Raw genomic sequence first — 24,648 nt, 5'->3', positions numbered from 1 at the left:
TGCACATATAACAACACCTGCATGCCCCTTTAACATAATACATAAACTTTATTTCCTACCTGTCTAACTGCACTGCGGCCTAATATACTTTACATTAGCTATTACTTCCACAAATTCTCATTTTCTCTGTCAAATGATGCATGAAAGTTAGAATCACTACAGCTTAATGGAATAAGCTTCTTATCAGTGCTATATATCAAAGGCATCCCTCTCTGAACATCTAAGGACAGAAGAATCACAAACTCTAAAACAATTTCAACAGAACTCATGTTCATGGTTTTGTCCCAGCTGTCTCCTGTGGAGACAGTGGACAGTGTTATGCTGTTATTTGTTCTTTAGACATTTAAGTGTGCAACAGGATACGGTAGACTTTATATGTATCACAGCCAGCATGGGGTTACAGCTAAAAAATGATATTAAGAGGGATTTCAGTGTCCCAAACAACTACTCTAGCTGCCCCTGTCTGAGGAGCTGGGCAAAGAAAAGGAGACAGGGGCGGGCATATTTGGAATCATTCATAAAATATTGTGATAAACGAGCAAGAAAGAGGCTGAGAACAGTGTTATAAATCAAAGATTGTGGTCACTGAGGCTATTCCCTAAGAACTGAAGTGCTGATTTGGGGTAAGCTGCAAAGAATGATGAAGCAGAAGGAGAGAGAAAGAGAACTGAAGTCCATAAATACCTAGAGCTGGACTCACTGCCTCCACACCTCTTCTGAGCTTGTGGTAACACTATTTGATAGACATAAGGCAGGTAGGATGATTCAGGTCCCATCCTGGAAAACAAGAGTCAACATAAAGTCATGCATAAACGCTGGGTTTTCCTGACCCATACTCTAGAAATACGCTGAATAAAATCAATTACAGATATGGATTAAGTACGTATGAATGACTGTGTCCCTGCTGCGCTGATCAACAACCACGGGCAAACTATGTTTAAAGAAAATCAACTACAACATATTGCTAATATACTTTGGCACAGGAAAAAAAGAAGTCCAAGACTGTGTAAAAGGTTCAGTTCAGAACAGAACGGTGAGAATCAATGCAGAAAACATTTTCTCCTTTTGTACAAAGTGCAAAAACAGACCTCAGTCCTTGGTTTCTTAAATCGTATCATGCTTACGATCTCATGGGAGAACATGAGTCTGACTGAAAGAGTTTGGGTGGCTGCCAATTATTACAATAAAAGGGAGAAGTGAATATTGTGGATTTTTTTTACTTTTCCATTCTTTATTTTTAATCAAGATTCACTAATGAGGCTTTAGAGAAGGTTCTTTTCATATTTTCAAGTGTTTTAAAGTATCCTTCTTTCTGTTTTCTGTGTAAAGTGTCTTTGTTAAAATTTCTAGTTGTACTTCCTGCCTGATATGCAGTCCTGAAATTCCTTAAAAATAAGAATTTTTGGGGGGGTGGGGGTGGGGGTTTGGACTTCACTGATTTTTCTTTTCCCTTTTTTGCCTAAAAGTACAGAGGAGACCCAAATGGCAAACTCTTCTTCCTGCTGCCCAAATTACTTCCCCAATAGATAATAGATTCTCTCCAAAATCCAGCTGGACAGAATAGGGCTTTTGTCTGTGAAAAGACTGCATAAAAAAAGTGTAGGTCATAAAATTTCCCTTTGAAAAACTAAACACTTCTTTTTAGGCATGAGGAAACTTCACATTTTAATCCTTACATTCAACCTTGCTATTAAAAAGTAGGGGAAACGGGAAAGAAAAGACAGCCAAACTCAGAAGAACATAACCAAATAAGCTTCAAAGTGTCCAAACTGTTTATGCATTCTCAAATTCATTCATTTTCTACCTAAAATGTAGAGTTCCTACCAAACCTGTAGCTTTCCTGCTGTCTCAGAAAAATGGTTATAAAAAGCCAAAACACAACAGAACAGTAACTGAATTACTGTTGCTAATCAGACACATTTTTCCCTTGTAGTTGAGAAAACAAATTCACGCTGATTTTGCTATTGTAGTATCTTTGTTATTGCATTCCACAAGGAACAATCCCAAAGTTCATACTATGCAGCCATCTCAACTATTTACATAAAAGAGTCTTTATGATGTTTCAGGTTTCTGCCTTCAAAGTCTGATGGGTTCAATTCCTTATCAACTATGATAGGGTAAGAAAATACTTGTCCCCATGATAAAAGCCTATAGCTATTATGTTTGGACTAGACAACAAAAAGGTAACAAAGTTATATATTTCTCTATTAATAACGCAAAACCTCACACTGAAGAAGCAGAATAAAAACAAAAGATCGGTTATTCATAATTACTATTGTGTCTTTTCTCTCATCTCTCTTTGCTTAACTAGTACAACTACGTTTCCACGAAGTAGGTATCACTGAGTACAGTGATTTTCTAATTCAGTGATTCATCAGAATACTGAAATAGTTAAATCACAGAGGAAGGCAATCCCATACCTTGCTACAAGGGGTCATCTTGTCTCCAAAGGCTTTACAAGTAAAAGACTGACAAAATGCAGTGCCTAGAGAGATGAAAAACCACTTTTGCCTATCTGAGACCATTCTGTGGGAAAGACCCATCTCCACCATATAAACTGTAGCAGTAGGGATGTTCAGTTTCCATTCCCAGGGAAGGACCTGTTTCCGAAGCCCTTAGTGTGCCAGTGCTGACTGATACCTTTTACCTCCTCACAAACAGCAGTAATTCTGGAAAATGCCAAAGGAAACTCTATTATTAACTCACGTCATCTCACCCCCATCCAGGGGAAGCCCACATTAGATGGGATTGGATTTGCATATCATCCTCCAGTAATAGACCATAGAAATAACAACATAGAAACATAGAAATTAAATTTATTTCCACATCCCAGCTTACATAAAAATACAGAATAATAAAAACTGAATAAAAATACAGAGATGGTTTAGAAAGGCTGAGATGAAAGGGTTTATACTTTAAAAATTTCAGATTCTTTGTTTCATATTCTGTCTGTGCTTCACTACAGCTGGTCAGTACTGGGTGTTTTGAATGCGGACTAAACTCCCTTTATACACGTCGGCCTTCCCTCGAATTGAATATGATGTCAGCAACTACATCATTTTTGAAGGAAGCAAATCATGATGCCTTTAATATGAGCTAAGCTGGTCAAGTATAAGCCATGGCTTAGCATTGATCCCAGCACATTTTATAGATTTTCTTTTATTTAGACTACGTGCTGCACCAGTCCCTGGTGTGCCAAGCAGCTCTTCAGTCCATTGCAGTCTTTATTGCTTGTGCAGGTGGGAGGTACGTGTGAGTGCCTGTTTGTGACCGCCCTGAGGATCTTCACCAACCCCCCTGAGACAGCAGGCGCTCTGCCCTCCTCCAGAGCTCCTGGCTAACAGCAGCGGAAGCCACTGCCTGGTAGCCAGGCACTTTCTATTGCCGCACTCCTTTGTGATATGTTCGTGACAAAGAAGTTCCCTCCTGCCTTCCTTTTCTTCCCTTCCCTTTCCTTCTTCCTCTCTCTCTTTCACCATCTTGATTAATCATCGTCTGTTTATTTTTCATTTCTCCTCTGTGCTGTCGTTGCCAGACCGAGGGCTCTGGCTGGCACGTGACAGTGGATGGCTGCTCACGATTGCATAGCTGAAGCCGTTTTCATCCAATCCTTCTCAATCCCATCTGCTCAGGAATCAGCTCCAGCACTATTATAGTTTCCTGCCTGGCATATTAAGGTAAACCGGCTGAGATTCACATGTGCAAAAGGTGGCTACAAAGATGACAAGAATATTTTATTCATAAATAAATTCTAAATAGACATGGAGATTTAGGGTAGACTTTATGAAAACTTCCTACTAGCCAAGGCATGAAGCATTAGACTAGATTGGACAGGAAGGTTTTGGCGTCTCTAACACTGAGGAACTTTAAGAGTAAATGAGATAAACTTCTGTCAGGAATGATAGCCTGCTTCAGAGCATGGGAACACAGCTGATGATCTCTGAAGGTCTCTCTCCACCCCATTTCCCCCGTGATCCTAGAATAGACCCATTGACAAAAAGTTTGTTTCTTTAGAATCTCTGAAAATAAACAAAAAGCTTATCATAAGTACACAAAGCACCTGATAGTTTCTTTTTAAAGACAAAAAGTATATTTTTCTTTCCTTGAGTTCATTTATTCTCTTTAGTGAGAAGATTCAGAGCTCCCACTAATTTCTGCGATCTTTACACAAGTATATGATTTGCTGACTGGTTCATATTCTATTAGTAATTGATCTAAGCCACACAAAAGAATCTGTATTAAGCCTTCGTTTTTATTTCTACTGACTTACTTTCTCTCTTCCTACTTTACCAGCCATGTTCCTTGGCTTCAGAAAATGGTTCTGCCCATGAAATAGCTTACACACCAGAACAGTTCATTCTTACTACTTCAATCTAATTTTGTCGTCATTTCCAGGTCTTTTTATGGCACTACGTTTATCTGGGATATTTTTTGTATTTCATTACATTGCAGCAACTTCAAACTAAGTCAAAGGAAGAACAGAATATTTCAGAGAGACGAGGCAAACCGTATGAGCTGCTAAAAATCTGTTGCACATTTTAAGAAGCTGGACAAACCGATTTCAAAAAGCTCCTGCTATAGCAGCAAGATAAAATCGTGTCATGCAGAGGACTGTGTTTATGAGTATTTAGCTCACAGGTGAAGTAACATGAGCAAGAAATGGGGGACAGCCAAAAAAGTGCTGACAGATGGCAGGTATGCCAGCTTCTCTCCCACATAACCAAGGAGGCTTTGCAGCTGGAGGGGCAGAACTGCTATTAATTCATTTCTCACTTAGTGAGGCTGGGAAGGGTTACAACGTTTTATTGTTGTAACCCTTTATTTCTGGTCAACTTCACAATGACATACAATTTATTTAAATAGTAACCTTGATTATTAAAGGTAAGAAGAGCATTGCCAGCCACATGCTATAAAATTAAATCACATACACCCCATGCTAACAAATACGTTTCGTCTGAAAAGCAGGTCAAGGACATCTTGACTAATTAATTACACCTTCAAATTCTGGCTCAACATTTGCAAGCGCTTATTTAAAAACACTGATTCTGAGAAGGTTTAGCTAAAGATCCCGATATTCTCTGACAATGTACTGCCCTCCTTCTTTGGGGAATTCTAGCAACAGTTTGCAGAGAGAGTTATTTTCCTTCTTTTTGTTCACAGGTTGTACACAAACTTCTCCTCTGAGCTGTATTGTTTGGTGAAAATGTTTATCAAATATTTTGAATGAACAATTCCTCTCTGCAGAGTTTGCAAACTACTCAAACTGATGTAGTCAACGTTCAAGCAGCCCTGGTCTGCCATCCATGCTTTATGTGGTTGTGTTTCATTTAGAGTCAGGTTTCTGGAGTAAATATTGTGATATTCAATTAATGTATGTCAATATGCTGCATTACTTGCACAAATTTCCCTGCTACAATATTAATGGAGAATGTACATAAAGGAACATACAAATTTATTTAACCTATTTGGAAGAATATTCAAAAGGTTTTGTTGGCAATGCTTTGGAGGTAATATTTGCAGTTTTACTCTCTGTTAGTGGTCAAATTAATATATAATTAAGTCCACTTTACCACTCTTACTATTTGTTATTAAAGTTATAAGCTATAATTTTCAAACCACAGTTGCATGAAGTTTGACACCTATGCAGGTTTTAACTTCAAAAGCTCCATACCTTCCACTTTGCAAATCAGTTAAGACACATTTAACTGATCAACATTAGACAGCACTGAAAATTTTATACTTTACATCTGAAAACTGGGAAAACTGGAGAAGGAAATATTGGTTGATGGTCAGATTAGGGATATAAGTGAATTTGAAGAATTTAGAAAAATAATTCAAAACACATATATAGATATATAAGTAGATAAATAAGAACAAAAAATTTGTAAGTATTTTATATTTAAAGTATATATAAGTATATAAATATTTATGTGGAAATAACACATATTGCTTTTACTATGCGTATTTACTCATTAACATTTCAATGTTTTAGAAAACGAATATGTAGACAGAGGAAATTGTAGGTAGAAAAGTTGTAGGGAGAAAGAGTAATATGTAAAAACATGCAGCAATATGAGAAGAGAAATGCTTCTCTGTCAGTACCCTTTGCTAGACACCTGACAGTTTGGAGAGCAATTGAAGTGTTTCTATTAATTTCTAAGGTGTTAGATCAAGCTCATAGGGACCTGCTTCACCTTGTCAGTAGAAATATCCCACACCAGGAACATGAAATTTTGCCATGTTCTTGTTAAAGAAATTTCTGAGCATCTGCTGGAATAACAATGAACTTCTCTTCCCTCGCCACAGCTCAGCTACTTACACGTGGAGATCCCCGGGAGGCCAGTCTCCTACACTGATTATCTAGATTTCCTCTCTGAGGACAGCTAGCCATTTGGAGGAGACTCAGGGGACGAGTGCCACCTCTCTAGTGATTCTGTTCTGCCCACTTCTACGTTTGTTCCTCTTCTCTGGTAACGGTAGTGCATCCTCCCACAAACTACTTGCCCGTCAGCGAAGCCACTTCCCTCTTTCCATGTCTCTTACCCACTTAGTATCAAGGCTTGGAACATCAATATACTAAGGGGTTAAAAGCAGTTTTGTAGGTACACGACCTTTCTCCATGCCCAGTTCAAACAGGAGAACACCCACCAAAATCCAAACTTGGTCAGCCAAACTGACGCAGGGAGAGAGCTGCGGTGAAGCTGGTCCTGAGCTGTGCAAAGAGATGCCCCAGCTGGAGCTGACTGAGGCAGCTTCAGAAACAAGAGTGGCTCAGCTCTGTCAGGAAGGCATTGGCCTGAGCTAGTTATCTTTACGGAGGGGCAACATTAATTGTTAGGGAGCAGTGACGAAGGTCACCCTTTCACTGCTGTTTGGATCCCATTTGGTATCAACCTGCCTGGCCCGATACTGCAGTTTCCAAGTTCACACAGGAATAGTCGGGGGATCTCAAATTCTCTTGCATTACAGAAGTTAACCATTCTCACCGCAGGAGTCCCTTTTTCCTGCTTAGCTCTATTTACAAATAGTAATGAGGGAAGGAGACATGATTCGATTCTGATGCATTCCCCTGGGTCCTCATGAGAAACAGGAATTTGGAGGGTGCAGTCAAGATGAATACTAACTTAGGGCTGCACAAAGGACGTTGAAACAAGTTTGCATGTACAAAGATTTATTAGTGGGCTCTGCAGCTGATGGTATACATCAACTCTAATAGCGAAAGTTACTTTCGGAGAAAAACAAAAGCAACAGTAATGAGAGAGGGAGAGAGAGAAAAGAGAATGGGAAAACTCTTCGCAGTGGTCAGCCAGGAAGAGGAGGCTGAGGTCCCCAAGGGAGCATCCTCTCTAGGTATCCTCTCCAGGAAAGCAGGTGGTCCCCCCATACTACTTTTCTAGTAGTAACTATATAGTCTTCATTAGGACCCATTCAAATTCCTTACCGGTTATTCCTGCTTGCGATGCTGTCAGCAGTGACTGGTGGACACTTTTAAGCAGGGACAGCGCTGCACGACAATGGTCATTTAACTTTGTGCACACACATTATTGGGTCCCCTAGTGTAAAGTAAAAAGCTATAATCAAAGGGTAAGGAAAAAGAGCAAGAAGGGGCGAGTCTCAACCCAGCAGCCATCGCTTCCTGTGAGAACTGCTGTACCATCAGCATTTCCAGGTGCAAGGCCATGACAGTGACAGCATGAAAACAACCAGGGAAAGGATCCTGCCACAGAGGCTCTGGGAAAACCCTGCCACAGCAGCTCAAGCGAGAGGTTACAGAGCTGTAAGTCAGAAGGGCTACAGAACTGCCAATTACACAGCAAAGAGCAAAGGCTGAGGCACATGAGGCGCTGTGCTCCTGTAGGAGGCGTAGTCTGGATTAGCCGTGGCAGGAGGAGGGATATGCTGCTTCAGAAAGGAGGAAGAATATGAAACTGTAGGACTTGTCTTTCCACATAAGTGAAAACCTGAGTGAGACGTCCCACAGTCTAGGGAGAACACAGGTTCTGCACAGGCAGGAACCCAAGCACCTGCCTTTCTAAGGAGACTTTCTTTGATTCTCAGTGGGTTGTGTAAGACCCATGCAGATACCACTTTCACAAAGAAACTAGCAGAATGTTTTCAAAGGACACTGGACCAGGGCTGACCCAGTGAGCCAATCTTTTTATTGCAATTCACAAAATCAAATCAGAAATCAATCCTTAAACCTGGGAAAATAAACAATATCTTCGTCTTCAGGAAAATGTTCAGATTCCTGACATTTCCAGAACATTAAGCATATCTTTTTTTTTTTTCTTCAGACTATCATACTGGAGACTTGCTGAATAGTATGTTATTTTCCAGTTTTAAAAGTTCTGAAGCAAAGAGCAGAAACAGCACTGTGTGATTTATGTGATCAATTACAGAATATAAAGTCAACACTCTATCCTATAGTGTCCAAATGTCGCATACAACCTATGTACGTAAAAAGAATCTGTGAACAGGAAGTTCAAGAACAATCTGACCTGGTTATTAACCACAAAAGACTTGAAATGATCATAGATCCTAGTAACATTGACATATTTTCACCATTTCTAATGGTCACTAGTTCTACTAAGGAAAATTTCCTAACCTTTGTTATTGTATAGAAAATAATGAGTTATTTCCTTTCCTATATACACCTCCTAGTGCAAGAAAATGGCTACAGATCAATGCTCTGTTCAAAAATAAAGCAACTTCTTACAGGACTTGCCTCCTCTGAACATGAGGTTGCCTAATCACTTAATGAATACGGCGTAGTAACGCTGTAGTAATTAGAAGAACTAGTGCATTTAGTGGCACCATGGCAAACTATTCAAACACGCCTATATGCCCACCACTTTTAAACAAAAATTTCATATTTAAGGAAAGGTGCAGAAACAAATTTACACTGTCAAGTAGAAAAGAAGACCTGGCAGTCTTATACGTTGGAAGAGAGACAGCAAAAGAAAGCTTGAAGTTAAAATATTTAATGGCATTGTGCAGTGGAAAAGAAGAATAAGATGAATGAAAGGGACATACGAAGTAGAAGCCAGAGGAACTAGTGAAGGATGAATTAGATTCGTTTCTCTGAGGACATTTCATTGTAGTGTACATATGCTGCTTGCTGTGCAATTCTACAATGTGGCAAGTATAATACAGCTATTGTCTCAGCATATATCAACTACACAATCACATGCTTTGTGCAAGTTAACTACTTCTAAAGTAATTTTCATATTCCTGTTGTGCATACATACACTCCCTAAGTCAGCCTAGCAACAGTGACATTTCAACAACAATAAATACTCTGGTATACAGATTAGGGCGAATCTTTTTTTTTTCCCCTTTTGGTATCTCATTACAATGACATTATAACAGGGTATTCAGCCCAATTCTTAATGGCCAATACTGACTGCTCATATAATATTTCCTTACTCGTGCAACTCATTAACTACAACTGATTTTACACCGATGGCAATGAGATCGGAATCCCACTTCTTAGAATAATAATCCAAAGTGACTAAAGCTGTAACATGCAATGTAAGTGGAATCAAATTACAACCACAAATCTGTCAAATTAGCAAGGTGTGAAGAAGCTTATGAAGCTTATGTTTCCTGGAGAATATTCAGCTGCTTTTCACCGGCAACCAGTACTGAATCTCCTTTACTCTGTTTCACGTGCCTCTGTATTAACTACACAACTGAATCAATCTGTTTCTCAGTTTAAGTATCAAAATCAGAACTAGTTAATAGAAAAAGGAACAACTTTGAAAAAGATCACCCAACCTAGTTCAGATACCCATTTTAGAAGAAAAGATGAATCTCTGTCCCTATTTCTCCCCACTGTCAATAAAGGGAGTCTAGAGAACACGCCCAGACGTAGGCATATGCATCTCATATTTCTGACATTTTTTGAGGCTGATCCCACTCCCTTCCAGCCCTATCTTAACTGATTACTTACTCCTCCTTTCTTTCTCTCGTTACGCTTAGCATTCCTTTGCATTGTGATCACAGAACTAATGTCTATTAGTTATGCTTATATTTGTACTTTAATAGAAAGTCTCAACAGATCAGCAATTAGAAAGTACTTTAAAACCCTAAAATGTATACTATATATTTATTTAATGACAAAACTTTTAAAATTACATATAACATTGAAATATTCAGACCTAAACAGATAAGAATGTGCACAGAGATGTTCATTTGCATTAATGCAACAAAAGCAATACTTAACTGCTGTATCTAGAGCACAGACTTAATTTTAGCTCAGAATGGATAAACTGTGACTTGAGTTTTTTTTGGGTTTGTTTTTTGCCAGAAAATTATACCCAATGCCAGGAATGCAGAGGGGGAAAAATCCTCTACGTATACCCTAAATACAATAAGGAACTTAGGTTATCATAAAAATTTTTTGTAGTTTGGGTCACAAACCAGTTATCAGACCCTGATAGGAGGATAAGCCTACCTTCAGAGCTGTTTCTAGTTATGACACTGCTTGAATCATTGTGACGAAAAGAATACTGTAGATTAAACAGAACTCTTGTTTGAAAACCTATTGCAATTTCCAAGCTTTTCTCTAACCTATGACATTGTTCCTTTGATCAAAATCACTCTGTGAGAACTGGACCACCACAACAAGTTTCACAATGCAGAGCTATTTCCCATTTCATCAGAAGCCCCCATGCTGACTGGAGTCCAGACGCCCTCTCAAGCCTAATCCTCTCTTTTTAAGTATTACCTCTGCTGCTTGAATCCTTGTGAGACAGCTGTCACACATGCCGCAGAAGATACCTGTAATTCCCTATTTTCACTTCACTTTTCCATTCTATCACCTTTTTTTCTTCTCCTCTTTTCTCAATCCACCGCTTAATTTCTAACCTGCTTCTCTCTCTGTTAAACGCCACTAGAAGCGTTCTCATTCGTACTCAGATTATGAAAGTCTTCTCCAAAAATTTCAGTCAGATGTCCAAGACTTGGTCTCTCCTTCTGCCTGATACGAAATACACCTGAAAGAATATCTGCACTCACAGTGGGGCTGCTGAGTTTGACTACTAACTCCCACAGAAAAGGATGAAAACAAAAAGTTTGGGGGACACTTAAATCTTTCCCATCATGAGTTACTCCTTTGCTGAGCAATGGTCTCTGCCTGACTCCTAACCTAGTGTAAAAGGTATGCAGGCACCACAGGTACCTGATCAAAGAACACCCGTCACAACTGCTGCTCCTTTCCCCAAAGGACTCACTATAGTGCCTAAAAGCTGATTTCAAAAATTAAAGGAAAAAAATAGAACTATTTTTTGTCTCTGCTGTACTCATCTGATTTCAGTAGGTATATATCAGTGGTTAAAGGACTCAGGATCATGTTTCAATTAATTGAACTAAAGTTGGAAAAGCAGTTACAGCTGATGTTTACTCCCTCAAATCCCAAACTTGCTATAAATTAGCCAAAAAATGAAACTGAAGATAGCAGACTTTCATTGCTATATACAGGCAGAAGGTGTGGTCTCAAGTGCCCAGTGCCTCTTTGGTTGCACAGTGTGTTGTCTCTTAATGCCTGTGCATACAGATTAGAAAACGCTAGCTGTTTCTTTCACGTCACAAAGATGTAAAAGGCTATTTCAGGTGGAAGGCCAATGAGTAATCAAGCCTGAAAGGGCAGCAGGGAGAGACAGGCAGCAAGAGCTGAAGGAGCTTGCCTCAGCCACTGATGTTGCTTCCTCTTGCTCCTCTGCTACCTCTTTTGTGTTATCCAACATGTCTACTACCTTCTGCTGTCTCACTGTCATCACAACCATCCTTCTTTCTCCCATCAAAATAATCTGTCAGTCATTTGAGCATAGCAAAGGCTAGCCTTAATGTTTCTGTTTTGCTTGCACTTTGGGAGAAGGAAGCTTTGAAGAAAACCTTAATCTTTCATAATTCACAGTGTTTTGAAGAGGGCTAAAGTCACCAATGGTCAATGTTCATGTTTCTTGCAAATACAATTAAGACTGGTGATAGAGTTAGAACTCAGGAAACTTCTGGATTCCACATTACTAACAGAGTTAGGGTGAAAATTGGCTAACGACTCATGTTTACTTTCAGGTTAAGCTTCAGGAGAAGAATAGTTAAGAGGCTCCAATTAACTGCTGGATGCTGAGATTCAGTGCTGCTGTCCCAAGGGCAGAAGGCAAAGCCAATGAATAACGGTTAGTTTTCTTACAGGAGTGCATCATCCAAATATGACAAGTGATTCCATTCTTGGTATTCATGTTATCCTTTCCGAAAGGATGAGTTAATCAACTGTGGTCAAATCTACTAATACAAGAGCTGATCTTAACACAGGCCTATTTGCATGTTCAGTTTTGGTCCTGTTGCGTGTCATTCACCTATGATTAAAGCCAAATCAAGGAATAGGAGCCCAGGAAGAGAAAAGAAGGGAAGCTGAAGAGCTTCCATAATTCTGGGTACTATAAGGCTTGCTGAGAAATGAGGAAGACTAATGCTGGCAGGGTCTTGGTTACCCTTAGTTAGTGAACTTACCCCTGTTTTCAGAAAAGGGTAGAAATTGAAGAAGACTAAGGTTAGAGTTTGGAAAAAGAAGAGGTGGAGAGCTTCACTTGCTGCCAAAGTCTGGGGTAAGAGCTAGCAGTGGCAGACCTGTTTTTCTCTGAGCTCTGCTGCCAAAATGAGTTACCTAACTGTGGATCAGCCCAGGTTAAGATTATGAAGAGGAAAACTGAAGAACCAGCTATATTGTTAGTTCTGACATGAAAGCCCTTTCTGCGGTCTCTGAATACAGCATGGTCACTCTAAACAAAGTGGTACATCTTCATTTTTATTCTTAAGTATACTAACATGCATGCCAATCCAGAACAATTACTAATACTAATGTAAACAATATATAACAGTGTATTATTCATTGTGATTAAATTTATTCCTCTGAATCACCCACCCCTGAAATTACCAAAGTAAATCGTTTTTATTCTCCCTCCATGTCCATCTAGGGCTGATTTCCTTAGATGCTGACATTTTATAAATGTCATAGTTTATGAGGAAATAATAAAAACCCAGATAACACGGCACAATTCTGTGACCTTTAGCTGAGGGATTGCTATAAGTGCTTAAGAAAGCTCAGTAAAGAAATTCAAGGGTGAAAATTCAGGTTCCAGTAAGTAATTGAGGACTTCAAAGGCCACAGATTTACCAGCAGTCTTGTCTGTAAGCCAGACCCAGTAACACTTCTTTTACCTCTTGCTTGTGATTTGATTTTGCAAACGACCTGCTTAGCTACATGTTGTAAATAGCTTTAACTGAAAACTTGGACTTTTTTATTATTATTTGGAACTGAATTTGTTTATAGTGACCAATCTCATCAAACCTAAAGGAATCTCCAGTATTAATGTTATCGCTTAGGAATTAGATTTTGCAGATATGTTTCCATGACAGTATTTCTGGCAGATACTCACAACATGTATATATTTCCATTTAAAGACCCATTCAGCCATTCTCAAAATGTAGTCAGACAGTAGGCACTACCATGTGTATCTTTTGTTCTTTAATTTGCAAAAAAGGGCCTATTTTGTAACCAGATATAACTCTCTCTCTTCCTGAAATCTTGAAAAAGAAATTTGCTATTAGAGTTGCCTGCTTGCAGATGTCAAATCCACCCAAAATTATAAAACACTGTGCAATAAGCAGTGTTGCTACTGATAAATTATAAATGCTTTGCCAATATAAATGTGCATTTTATTAGACTTAACATGCACTGATGATGAAAGACAGCATGTGAGATTTATCACAAAGTTCCTAAAGATTTTGCAATGTGTCTCATTCATAATAATCTTTAATACTCTTTAAGCAAAAATCTGTTAAAAACTAATCTTACTGTCATAGCAAACAGCACTTTTAATACACTCTGTAAACTTAACATCAATTTACACCTTCTTTTTTTCTAAAAATAGTATTTTGCACATATATGGCACCTTCTACAAAAGTAAATTTAGAAGACCTCGCAAAAAGTGCTGAAGTCAAGTTCATAAACCAGCTGTGGGATATGATAATTGCTGGGTATTAGAATTGAGACATCAGATTTCATATGCAGAGCATCATGAGAAAAATATTAATTAGAGGTTATTAGGAAACTAATCTAAGGGTCATTTAGGAAAGGTCAGGTGAAACTATTTGAAAGAGGAAATAGAAAGATTACGAACATCTATCCCCTTCAAAATTCCATTATGAAGCAATCATTATGAGTCATGATTATGCAAAATGTTTGAAATCCTGCAACCAGTTGATCACTTAGTCTGTGCAGTAGAAGGTTAAAGACTGTTCAGCATCACGCTGGGCCATCTAATGACATACTCTGATGAAGATTTTGTGCAACAGGAATCTTGTTCTTGAAAAATCCTTAGAGATTAACTTTCTCTGTGGGGAATTTTTTCTTGAGACAAAAAATGATGAATCTCTTTACAGGATCATTAATCCTTAAAAGTAATTTGCACTGTAAGATGCTGGGATTGGGAATACAAAACTCTTTTCAAGATTCACCAGTAAGAGAAACAGCTCAAGGCATTTCATCACTGCTTCATTAAAAATGAGGAAAAAAGAAACTATCTTGTTCTCATTCTTGAAGAAAGCTTGCTTGCAAAGTTTTGCAGCAGCAGCAGCAAAGTAAGCCCTCTGAAGTGGGATCAGTGAGGTCTGAGTTTTCTGTGTGGGGCATTGAGAGGTTTCAAAGGGGGGGAGATGGAGGTCTGACTGAACAGTGCCCACTTGGGCTTCTGATTCTGTTCCCTGAGGCTGTGCATGTAAGTGAGAGTCTCTGCCTACCTCCTCACCAGTCCCCTGAATCCTTCCCAGCTACATGGGGGGTCAGGATCCGTGCACAGGATGTCATCCATCACAAACCCAAAGTTAGCCTCACCTCAAGAAGGAGAGTGGGTGAGTGGCCCAACTTTTATCCCCCATCTACACAAAAAGAGGAGAGAAATTTAGAAACGCAGAAACACGTAAATACGAAAAGCTCAGCCTATCAAAAGATTTAAAAAGCATCTCATACCAAACCTAATAGTGCCACACGGTCCAGACTCATCCTTGTTGAGATACATGGTGGGGAGAGGCAAGGGAGAAAGGAGAACATGTGGAATGGAGGAAAAGAGGAAAGGAGAGGCTAAGGTGCAGAATGGCACACCAGTTGCAGTGTCTTAGTCTGGGCATTGCCACATGGGGGTCCCCTATAAACATGGAATACTTGGCACAACAGCTGGCTCCAAAAGCCTGCAGTCGCTAGGCTCATTCCCATGCATGAGCCAACGGTCTAAGAACAAGTCTGCTGAGTGTTATTCTCTTGCTTGCTTGAGATCCAGAAACGGATCTCACAGCCAGATGATGGACATTCGGGGCACACAGAAAATCAGGTGCTCTTAGAGATAGTTTTAAGCATATATCTTTAAGCACGTAAAAATTTGCAGACAGTCTAGCACTTATTACTGTGAAGGTACTTACTATAACTCACTATTAAGTTTTATCACTAAGGTATTTGGGGAATGCAGAGCATAAACAGACCACAAACGGTAAGCCACAGGCTAGAACTTCCCAAGAAATACAATTGGCTTTGACTGTTCAAAGTATATAAAAGTAACTTTGTTTCTTTTGTAAGTAAACCTTGTGTCTTACTGACAGCACTGGTTCACTGAAAACAGTGAAAACCTGCTGCTTTCACCACACGGACGAGCCTGGATTAACCTTAGCAAATGCGAGTAAATTGTGATTATAAACCTTGTTTAAATAAAGCTAATGAACTGGAGTTACTCACAAGGTGTAAAACATTGCAGTCGCTAGTTAAAACGTATGGAAGATGGAAACATCACTGTTTTTTATGACTCATCAGAACTTCTGAAATCCAAGATAAAATAACCGGAAGAGTCCAGCATTTGGAGACAGTGCCCTCTGCTATGGAATCTGTCAAGCATATCAGCAGCAGTATGAAGGTGGCACTAGTATGTCACAAATGGTATTTATTGTCATTTTTTCAAGCAGTATTCATGCCCACAAGATGTTCAGTTCTGACTCTCTTCATTACTGGTTTACAGGAAAGGAAATTATCACTTACTTTAACTTATTATAAATGAAAAAAAAAAAGCCTGCAAGTATGCGAAAAAAATTTTCAAAAGGCAAAAAAGATGGGAGGATAGTCAACTGTTATTTTAACCATGTAGCAACTGGCATCTGACCAGACCTGATGAGAAACTTCAAGACTTTTTCCTTCTCTTTATCCTATAATAAATGCCCATTTGTTGAAAGAAAACCTCATTGTAACATTCATCAGTTTTGATAAAGCTCTGTCAAAGATGTTTTCAGAAATGAACTTGGAGGAAGAGGAGAAAGACCTCCCCAGACTAGTCTTTGGCCAGCAATTTAAGGAAGCCATGCAAATAAGTGGTTAAGTTCCTCTTCTCAATTAAGCAGAGCAAAGACATTGAACTAAGTTCCCCAGGTGCCCGGTGAGGGTCCTAATTATTTGGCAGTTCATACACAGTCTCTCTCATTTTCATTCCAAAACATTTCACTAGATTTTGAAACCTCAACATTTTTTTTTTTTTTGCAGAAATACATTACTGCTTTATAGGCAGCTTTTGAACTAATTCTCAATTTCCCTCCTTAAATATCCTCCAAAGATTTCCTTGTAAATTATACTTAGAATCTTCAGACACATCAATCCTTGCTTTTCCTGTTATACAGACAAAATTATTTGTAAAAATTTCTTTAGAATGCATAAAGTAGGCTGAGCTAATATGAAAATTATTTTGCAAATACAAATACTGACTCAGATGCTTTTCATAATAAATAGAATCATAATATTCTTTATCTGCATATCCAGCATCACAGGGCAACTCAGCTCTGGAACTTAAAAGATCAATTTGCTGAGAGAGACAAAAGAATATCGAGTTACACAATCCTCATCCTATAATATCCCAACTATTACTGTTAATCCTATTATTTTTGCATCACTTATGCAAAAATAATCTAACCTAACATTTACAATGGCAGCACATACAAACCACATTAGCTCATCCACACACTAATTGACCCCACTGCTGCAGAAACTTTGCAGCTGCCAGTGCCTCAGCCCCCAGGACCTTATGCTCCCTTGCACCACCTGCCAGGCTAAGGGTGATAGAAACTGTCCCTGACCTGGGGGGAACTCTTCCTGACCCAGACTAGGGGCCATATGTGCAGCTTAGCAGTCTCGGGCATGTCGTGGAGGTAGAAGACCCGCAGAGGTAGGGAGGGAGGTAGAGTTGTCCTCACTCCCATCACTGGACAGCCCACTTGATGGGTCTCCTTTGGGGTTGCTGAAGGAACTTCCCCAAACTTGACCTGCTCAACTTGTACTTATATTGGTGATCTCTCGGCTCCGTGTCTAACTAACTGATCGCCCACTCAGACACATCCTCACTCATCTTGCCCTAGTTTTACACAATACATTAGTCTCTGGCAGATTGTGCCTGTCGGTTTTGACCAGACACCTTAAAGGTCAACATTCATGTTCCCTTTTTTGTCTCAACTGCTTCACAGCTCAATGGTTAATTTTCTTTTTGTATTTATCACCTTAAAGCTGCAGTTCACAGATTCGTCTCTAGCAGACTTCAAGTATCAAGGAAAGGCTGCACAGACTCCTCCGCACTCAGAAATCTACTGAGTGCGAGTCTAAATTTTAAGTCCCTTATACTTTGGCACTTTTGAGCAAAAATTAATATTTAAACCTGACATTTTTAACTGAATAAAAACACATTCTATATATTAACACTCCAATCAGAAAATGAAAACAATGGCATTTGGCCCATATCATAAACTAAATATCCAAAGAGTAAACATTGCGAACATCTAGTACACATGCTCTAGGCTAGCTATTACACACCTAACCTTTGCAATAAATAATGAATCAATGTGTTAATTAGCCATGAAAAGTTATAATTTTGAAATAATTCTACATTTGCTTTTGTTAATTTTGCAGATAAACATTTGAGCTAGTTCTCACAATAAACTGTAAAGCAAGTTGCTGTTGTTCATAACAGTGAATGGGTTTGTCTCCCCTGTGCATTAGAGTTTCTTTTTTATTGCAAATAAGGCAGAAGCCAGCTGCTATGGGAAACGATAGCAGGAATATTCCCTAGAAGTAACTTCAATAAGACCGTTGGCTGTAATAACTTCTAGCTTTATCTTCCTCAGTAGTAACTTCTAGCTGTGACTGTAACAAACACAGCCAAGGAGAAAAGGGTGCAGTCTGGACTCTTTCCTCAAGCAATCCTTTAAAACTGTAATGTCTTCTATGGCCTACTACAGGACTATAAAATAGACTTCAATCTACTTTACTGATATGCATCACTTGGTAAGTGCCTGCTTCACATTTATTGAGTCTGTGGAAAAGTGACCACTACTTAAACTGCACCAAGTGCATGATACCGCTGCTCAGAAGACTCCTGCATTAATGCCACCTCAAGGCTGATACTGAACGTTGCCGTTGCCTCCTGCTCAAACATCTCCTTGGATCAAACTACTGATTTAGATCAGCTCCTTCACTTCTCACGCAGGTCTTTTAACTGTTAGGTATGATTAACATAACAATTGTTATGTATGAGTATGTATGAGGGGTATGAGGAGTTAAGTTATGCCTCTTGGGAGTTACTAATTTCGGCACAAAAGATGTAAATACTTAGAAAGAGAGTGTAGTCATAAGAAGAGAAACTTGTGCTGCTGTCCTGCCCGAGATACAGGTACAACGGAATGTTTTTAGTTGAATGATTTTTATTTTCTACTTTTATTACTGTAAAAAAAATTTTCTAGTCTTTTTCAGAGACGTATCCCTCTTTTTGTCAAAATTACATTAAAAGTTGTATCCCAAATGCTGCTCATATTACCTATTTCTAGGAATTTCCTCAGACTTAATTTTAAACTGCAGAGTTGTGTGGAGAAGAATTCCCTTTCACCAAGATTTTGAGATTTCAGAATATGGCTTTGTTCTGATTCTAAACCAAAAGATGACAAAATTCTGCATAAATGAAAAATATTTATCTAGAGACAAAATGTTTTGCCAAAAATATTTTTTTACTTTTTTTTTTTAACTGCCTTTCTACTTGGAATTAAAACACAAAACTTAAAAAAAAAAAAAAGAAAAAGAAAAATAGTTCTAAAAAAGATACTCTGAAACTGTCACAAGTTTTAAAATGGAATATCCTGAAATTGCCAGAACTTTCTCCTAGTTTTCTTCTGAAATAAAGTTGTAAGGATTAAAACCTCTGGTTTTATCAATGATTTTGATATAATTTGCCTATTCTTTTTCCTGTATTAAAAAACTATGGGTAGGATTCTAGTTGAGATAGAGAGAAAAAATAACGCAGCTATTTCTGTGAGAATGTACTGCTCAAATTATATGCCTATAAAGGAGGACATCTCTGCAGTAGCACTTTAAGGTTTAGTCCTTTATCCACAACACCCTAGGGACAGAGGTTACTTCCCCTGAGTGAGAGGCAACTATGTGAAACTGAAGGCAAAATGTGCATCCTTTGCTTGTACAGGTAGCCTACAGAAAGATGAACCTCTACTATAGGGTAGCACTCTGTACTTTCAACTGTTCTTCCAAGGTGAAGTAAAATATTTTTCCTCATGGAAATTGCTATTTCTCCCTAGCCCATTCCATCTGTCTATCTGACTTCCTTAATATGCCTGCCTAGCACTTCTCCGGAAATGGGAGATGCTCTTTCATTTGGCTGCCATCTTGCAGACTTCCATTATGTCTGAGCTATCTTTGATCTTGGTAAAGTTCTCTGTTATACCATGGACATCATAGATTTAGAATCATATTACTGCCCAAAATTAGTAGTCAGGAGCTCTTGAAAGAGGGCTTCCAAAATTTCTCTCTCTGGCATTCCCGTGCTCTGTCGGAAATCGGCCACCATTTGCTGGGTAGCAGGTATGACCAATTGTACTATTAGCGTTGACTGAAAGAACACACAAACACGTGAGACAGCTGTGACTCCTGTATATGCTTTCGAAAACAGCGGTGCAGATGGAGATTGCTCTGTTCTTTACAACTAAGAGGGAGTTCATACTGGACTGTTCCTACAGCTTTTTGGCAGTTGCTGACCTTGGTTATATTTTTAGCTGATAACCTAAAAAGCACACTGCTCAAATTAAGACACAATATTCTTACATTTTAATGTCCAGCAAGTACCAGAGGGCCATTAGATGGTGCAATAATCAAGCTTGTGACTTAGCACAGCCAAGTGCTGAACTGAATTCAAGTCCTTTGTGGTAAGGAAGATGGTGGAAAATGAGAGAAAAGCTGGTGCTGCATCTCCATTTCAGCTACCTTGGTGTCATAGTGAAGCTGGTTGGTATACTGCATGGAAAGAAACACTTAATTGTCCAGTCCAGTTGTATAACAACAATGGTGTTTTCTTCACTCTTAATGTCCATTACTTTCCTTTGTCCAGTTTCACAGTGGACAAATAAGACAGTCTGTGACCTCAGCCATTATTTATTAGAATCCTACGGACCTGGCAGCTTTGCCTAGGGGAAGCACTGGATTAACATTCGCATTGCATTGCCCTGATGATAAAGGTATTGTACCTGGGAAAACTGAGTATCTTGTCAATTGGGTATCAGGTGAACACAAGCAAGCAGAACAGAAGAGTGATGGGTGTATTGACTTGCTTACTGAGGAGGAATAGGAAATGAAGAAAAGTGGAACTTAATTCATCTGCCCTTCGAAACAAACTGGGTATTTGCAGCGTTCTGACATTTAAACCTAACCGCTTTGACTGCATTCTGCCCTGACTAGATTCTTCCTTCAAGATGAAGAGATTTATACTCAGTTTATGAAACCAAGGGAGAGCTATCTTCTCCCCAAAATTTATTTTGTATTGAATTGGTTTGTTATTTTGTAGATAAGAAACACCTGAGAGGCTCAATCCAAACCCTACTGAGACCAAAAGACTTTCCAAATGAGACTGCAGTCAGGTGTAAATAAGAGAAATCAAAAGGAAAAGCCTAGAATTTAGGTCTTAGTTCAGTTTGCTGCTCTGAACCACCTGTACTGCTCCTGCCACTGGCCACTCTCTGCAAAGGAAAAGGAATGGTAGTACTTATCCGCATCACAGCAGACAGTTCTGAATTTCCATTGGAAATATTCAGGTATCATGAAGATGCTGGATTATACATGAACCTTAGTAGACTAACTCTCCCATTTTCACCAGTGTCACACTTCAACAGATGAGATAAATTCTTGATACTTTCAATATCATAGCCTGCGGCTGTGGAATACAGCATGCTCTATATTTTTGTGGAAACTTTGAGGGGTTTATTGTAGGTACTGGCTATTGTTATAAAGATGCAAGCAAAACAGTAGTTCCTCTACTGCTCTGTGGCGTATAGGCAGTATTAGCAATTTCTTTTCATAAATTATTGTTTGACGGAATGTCTATTTTCACAAACAACTTACTTATTATAGGTGATTTTTAAAATGGTAAGACCCACAACTGCCCTGACTCTCACATTAAACCCAAAGCAATCCTGAAAAAATGGATTTATAACATTCAGAGCCAATTGAGATTCATATCTCATGAATCCTCAAGGATTGGGGATTTGACTGTTAAAGAGAAAGTGTAAAATGCTAACATGAGGCAATCTCCGCTGCTAGTCTTCCTCGCTGAAGTAAGTGACACTTATGAAGATGTTCACCCCTTCTGGCCACCTCAGTCTCAAGTTCCATTTAGAACACAGAATTACAGTGCTCTTTTTGTGCAGGTTAAGAGTGATTTATCCCATAATATGCCACACTGTGACAAAGTCAACGGGAGAGAGGAGAAATCTCAGTTATCAAGGAAGCACCCATGATCTACATACCTTTTCAGTCACCCCAAAGAGAACAGCTAATTGTTTATAGCCTTGGAGTTAAGAGTAAATTCAGAACGGCTTTGGTGAGTTCCAGTAAAACACTATATAGGAGGAGAACTGCCCTCTGTTTTTTTCAATCATTTTAGAAGGGTGATGAGCACACTCTATTGACACTCATTTTAATGCTGAGAGCTATTCACCACCTTGGAAAACAAGGCTCCTAATTTTCCATATGGAACAAGATAGATGCTCAGTTAGTTTCAAGAATTCTAATTTTATGCCATTAATGTTTATGTCTATGTAGTTTAGGCTACTTTATTTTATTATGCATAAAACAACATATCACAGGTTTGACAATGCTTATATTGAGCAGACAGTCATGCATCTTTTTCTAGACAGATTAATGAGTAATTTTATGAAGGAAAGAACTCATTTAGGAATTATGTCTAAGGCTGTATTGCAAAGTCTTGTCTATACAAGTGCACTAAAGGTGATAAAATATTTAGAATTACTTTAATGAATCTATTCTTATCTCTAACAGAAAGCAAGGTGGGTAATTCATGCAGTTAGTGTTCAATGGAAAAGGTTTATGTGCTGATACATATTGTTTTGTTAACCTTCTAATTCATTATGTATTATTGAAAAGCCTCTCACAAGATGCAATAAGCGAGTTTCTCCTGTAAGCCAGGCAAAACAAGAAACATATTAAAGGTATACTGAGTATGGAGCACACTTTTAAAAAAAGAAAAAAAAGGAACAAGCAAACAATATTTTGTAACAAAAAAAAAAAAAGTGCCAAAAAGCTACAGCCACTATTGACCATACTTCTCTACTTCATCTACTATATTTTCATGACCTTACAGGAACTAAACATTTATAGTCCCTTTCTTTTAAAGAAGAAGGAAATAAAAAAGGTCTTTAGGTCTTGAAATAGCCCAGTCTCAAATCTCTTCAGGAGAGGCTAATTGTAAAAGACATGACTCCTATTTTTAAGTTACTCCATCTGTTCACAGAATTTTGGAGTCCAATGAGCAAAAATACATGAAACAACCGAAAGAGCATTTGCCTGCACTTAACTGCCATTACAGGCTCTCAGTTTTCCTCTCTGATTGGCTTTATAGGAACTCTTGATGACTGCCATTCTGCTATTCTTTATTTTCATAACCTTCTCTTTACTCTATGCAAAAAACATCGGTAAAATAGAGAGTATATTGACTTCAGTGAGAGTTTTTTCATTAGCTCTGGTAGGAGTGATTTTATTTTAAAGCAGATTTTACTGGAACAGCCTCAGCTAAATTCACCTATATTTTAACTGAGACAGATTGGCAATAGATTACTCCAACAGACCATTGCCAGTGTCTGCCTTCTCTCAGTTTTCCTGTTTTGGCTTTGATGAACCACAAAACTCCATTATTTTCCAGCAATTTTCCAGCAATTGGGTCCATCCTTTTCCAGCAATGTCTCTTCCAGTGTTGCAAAGCTGTACTGTCTTTTTTAATTTTTAATATATTTACTCCCTACTTCTATTCACTTTCACCTGTGAACCATGGTAGAGTGGATTTTCCATCCAAACATTACTAGACTGCTTTCTATGAATATGGACTACTATTTTTTTTTTTTAAGGCAGAAAGGTCTTAATGGTAATGAAAGACACATATTTCACAGGGTAGTGAAGCACAGTCTACTATTAAAGCACAGGACTGAGAGTTAAATGATCTGGGTCATGGAGCAGCTATGGGCAAATCATTTAGAATAACCTTCTCTAACGTTTGTTAGATTAGACAGTCAATTGAGATTTCACATATTCAACATACATGAAAATCAGGTCACTCAGGTGAAGTCCCCGTACTTTAGTTTATCACACATGCTTTACAAGACAAGACTTAAAAGTCTCTATAATTCTTTTTCTCCTCACCTAAGACTAAAAGTGTATTGGGTCTTTAAAAAAAAGGTATATAATAAGGCTTATGTTGTTAATTTAATGTACCACTATTACTAAATAATTAAAGCTCTTCGAGATCCACAGATGAAACTTGCTAATGAAATTCTGTCATTAAGAACTTTTCCACTTCCTCACTGGGTATAATCCATTTGGATTAGAAAAATAATGGTTACAGTTGATTCTTCTTTTATGAATTTGAGTAAAAAATATGTGGAAAGAAACTGTCCATCCCACTGCTGCAGATTCCAATTCCAAACGGCTGACAAAATCATTTTAGTAAATGCATTTCTGTCTGAAAGAAAGCATTAAAGGTTTAGAAAGAGGAGAGAATAACCTGATTTAGAGTTTAACATTATCCTCTGTCCTGCTACATAAAACGACTAACTTGTTTTAAGAATAGAAGGCACATCCAGATAGGATGTGGAAAGGTTAGACCTGAATGACAGAGCATTTTTAGTTGCTGTTAGAGGTAGATTCCGTCAGAAAGATGCTTCCTTTATCATTGCTTCTCTCCAACACAAGCTTAGCCACTTTGCTGAGGAGTCATGGGACTTTATCCAGTCTGTGACAACATTTTAAAAAATTAACTGGAAATACCTGTCATCATAAAGAATGTATTCTTGCAAGTTTTAAATTCAAAGCTGAAAACTGAAGTTCCCCCTTTCATTTGCAGTACTTTTCATTTAACAAAGACAGACCTGTGCCCTACAACTCAACATGGTCTCAAGCAGTTTGTGCTCATGAGTCATCCCTGTAATCATGCCTATTTATTATTTTACAAGTCCCCATAAAACTGAAGAATACCAAGGAAGAACCAAGACACTGAAGATAAAGGC

The sequence above is a fragment of the Struthio camelus genome, chromosome 8 (assembly GCF_040807025.1).
Source record: "Struthio camelus isolate bStrCam1 chromosome 8, bStrCam1.hap1, whole genome shotgun sequence".
NCBI lineage: Eukaryota > Metazoa > Chordata > Aves > Struthioniformes > Struthionidae > Struthio > Struthio camelus.
This window is presented reverse-complemented; position numbering follows the sequence as displayed.